Here is a 3,736-nt window from a genome sequence, read left to right on the forward strand (position 1 = left end):
CCTCGGCGGCGGCGGCGGCGGGGCCCGACCCCCTGCCCGCCCCGTCCCCGGCTCCGGTGTTGATCCCGGCCCGGCTCGGCTCGGCTCAGCGGCGGCGCGGCCGCCCCCGACCCGCCCGGCGGCGCTGGGGGCCGGGCCGAGGGAGAGGCCTACGCCCGCTCCCAATCCCCGGGCTCGCCCGGCCCCCGCTGCCGCCGCCGAGGGGGCAGCGCCGGCGGGGGAGGAGGGGGGTGGTGGAGGACCGGGTGGGGCGGGGGGCGAGGGGAGACGCCACGGGGAGACGAGCTGCGGGGACACCCGGCGTGGGGGGACACCCACGGGGAGACCCGGGTGTGGGGACACCCACGGGGAGACCCGGGTGTGGGGGACCCATGGGGACAGCGTGGATGGGGGGTACCCAAAGTAAGACTTGGGTATAAGGGACCCATGGGGAGCCCAGGGTGTGGGGAGACTCAGGGGGAGACCGGGGTGTGGGGGGACCCACGGGGACAGTGTGGATGTGAGGGGACACCTACAGAGAGACCTGGGTATGGGGGACCCACGGGGAGACCCAGTTGTGGGGGGACCATGAGGACAGCGTGGATGTGGGGGGACCCATGGGGATATGTGAGTGTGGGGTACCCACAAGGAGACTTGGGTATAGGGGACGCAGGGGGACACAGTGGATTCGGGGACCCACGGGGACAGCGTGGATGTGAGGGGACAACCTACAGAGAGACCTGGGTATGGGGGACCCACGGGGAGACCCAGTTGTGGGGGACCCACGGGGACAGCCAGGTGTGGAAGGATCCACAGGCACAGCCTCAGTATTGGTGTCCCATAGACACAGCCCGGGTATGGGGGGACCCACAGATGGGGTGACCTATAGACACAGGTGTGGGGCACCCATAGACACAGCCCGGGTATAGGGGGACACCCCCCAGCCTGGCATTGGGCACCGGCACGTGGCCAGGGGCTGCCGGGACCCCTGGACTAAGGGGGTGACCCCCAGACACAGCCTGGTTATAGGGGTCCCACCTGTACCCCAGGTATGGGGGTCCCGTAGCCACAGCAGGGATTTGGGGGGCACAAGGCTTTGGGAGGGGATGTGGGGGCTCACCCCTGACACCCCACCAAGAGGTGCCCCGCGAGGAGCCCCCCAAACCTTCGCCACCCCTTGAGCCCCCACGGGTGCCCTGTGCCATGAGGGGAGGACAGTGGGTGTCCCCAAAAAGGCGAGCGAGGCGCTTCCCCCCCCCCCCCCTCCTGCCCCCGCAGATTTCCCAGCGCGGAAAACATGGAAAAGTGAAAATGAAAATGAGTCGTTTTCCGGGAATCCTTGAGCGCGAGCGGCAGCCGCCTGGCTCGTCCCCCCGCACCCCAAATCCCCCACCCCGATCCCCACACTGGCCCCCAACCCCCCGCTGCCACCTGGGGCCAGCCCGTCCTGCCCGCATGCCCCCACGCCACCGTCCCCCCAAATCCCGTTCGCACCCCCCTGGGGGGGGGTTTGGGGTCGTGGACGTGGCCTCCCCTCCGCCGTGATGGTGGTTTTGGGGTGCCACCAGTTTGGGGTGCTGAGAACAGCCCGATCCCTCTCTGCAAACTGGTTTATTCTGGGGGGTGGGGGCTGGTTCCTGCCCTTCGTACAGGCGGGGCGAGCCCGGCAGCCAGATGCAGGCTGGGGGGGGGTAAAGGGTTGAATTTGGGGGTCTCAGGGGCACCCCAGACCCCACGAGGGGCTCAGCCGGACCCCAGGGGCTGCGCCGGGGATGTCAGCCACATCCTGGGGTGCTGCGGGGTTGGGATGGGGGGACGAGGGGGTGTCATGGGTGCACCCCCCCACCCCGATGCACAGCCCACCCTAGGGTGGCTGGAGGGACCTCCTGGGGGGGTGCGAAGCTGCTGGCCGGGAGCACCCCGCTTTTACCCGTCCCCCTGCCCTTGAGCTCCGGCTTCACCCTGGGGCAGCTCTGCGCAGTGGGGGCACCACGCTGGCCTTCCTCCTCCTCCTCCTCGCCTTCCTCCCCTGCCTGGGATGACGGGGGCTCCGGCACCAGCCCCCTGGGCACCAGCGGGAAGCCAGGGTGCGGGGTTACCGATGCGGGGAGCCCCGCGGGGCTGGGGACCCCCAGCTCGGGGGGCAGCAGTGGCGGGGGGCAGCTGGGGTGGGCCAGGAGGTGGCTGCGGAAGGTGGCCCTGGTTGGCGGTGCCGGGGGTCCCAGGGCTGGCAGAGGCGGGGGGCAGGTAGGCAGGCGGGGGGGCTCCTCCGGGACCCCCAGATGGCAGCAGGAGCCCCCCAGGCACGGGGGGGACGCAGAGCAGAGACCTATGGGGGGCAAGAGAGAGGGAGCACCGTGAGCGAGGCCAGGGGCACCGGGGTCAGGGCGAGGGGCGCGGGCAGCACCCCGGGGTGCTCTGGCCGGTCCCTTGTCCCCCAGCCTGGGCACCTTGGGGGGGGGGGTTGTGTGTGCCCCGGCCTCTCTCCCAGCCACAGCCACTGGGTGCTGCTGTGGGACCGGCAACGGCGGCGTCCTGCCTGCACCCAGGGCCTGAGCACCCAGGGCCTGAGCACCCGGCACCCACAAAGCCCTGGCACCCGCCGCCCTGCAGCCCCCTGCCCTGCCTGTCCCCAAGGCATCTCCTCCTGTCCCCAACGCATCCCCTCCCTGTCCCTGATGCATCCCCTCCTGTCCCCAAGGCATCCCCTGCCTGTGCAGGCAGCAGCGTGCCGGGTGCTAGCACTTGTGTGAACTTACAGGTCCCAGTGGTGGCCACCAGCGTGTCGGGGTGCCAGGGTGCCCAGTGCCAGGCCAGCGGCTCCACCAGCAGCATGCTCGGCACCAACTGGGTGGGGGAAAGGGGACGTGGCAGCAGTGGGGAAGGGCAGCCTGTCCCCAGGGACGTCCCTGGGTCCCCTGGATGCCCCTACCTGGCTCGGCATGCCGGCGGGCATGGCCGGGGGGTGGCAGAGGCAGAGGGCATCCCTCAGCGGGCAGGTGAGGAAGAGGAGTTTGCTGAAGTTGAACTTGTAGGTGAAGCGTTTGCCCTTGGTCTTGTGCAGGATGCGCTTGTTGTAGTAGTACCTGGCGGGGGGGGGAGGCGGGGGCATTAACGGGCAGACGGACGGACGGACACCCCCGAGGAGGGCTGGGAACCGGGCGAGCCGAGGGGTCCCCTGTGATGGCAGATGCCACCCCATGGGGTCCCCCCCATGCCCCCGCCATCCCCTGCTCACCTCAGAGCCCGGCTCAGCTTGTCGTAGTTCATCTGGGGTTTGCATTTTCTCCTGCCCCACAGCCGGGCCACCTCCTGGGGGTCCTTGATGACGAACTCCCCGTCCTCGCCCTGCTGCCAGGCGATGACATGGCGGAACTCCTCCTTCTGCAGCAGCTCCAGGATGAAATGCCACAACTGGATCTGCTGGGAGCCGGGGCTGGACTCGGTTTTGTGTGCCCAGCCGGGGCAGGGCAGCCCTGCGGAGCGAGTGGGGACACGCTTAGGGCACTCAGGGGACCGGGGGACGTCACCCCAAGGTCACCGCTCCCCCCCAAGGCAGCTGCTTTTTAGCTCCGAGGAGGAGGATGATGAGCTCCGGGCCCCATCCCGGAGTGGCTGTGGGTCTGCAGAGGGGGACTGACCATGGGTGCATGCGGGGAGGACAGTGGGGGGCTCAAGGGGGGTCCCGTCACCCCTGCCCTCCCCTGGCTTCGCCCCTTCGCCCTCACCTGGTACCCAGCAGGCGCTGGGTAGGACC

The sequence above is a fragment of the Nyctibius grandis genome, chromosome 17, assembly GCF_013368605.1.
Source record: "Nyctibius grandis isolate bNycGra1 chromosome 17, bNycGra1.pri, whole genome shotgun sequence".
NCBI lineage: Eukaryota > Metazoa > Chordata > Aves > Nyctibiiformes > Nyctibiidae > Nyctibius > Nyctibius grandis.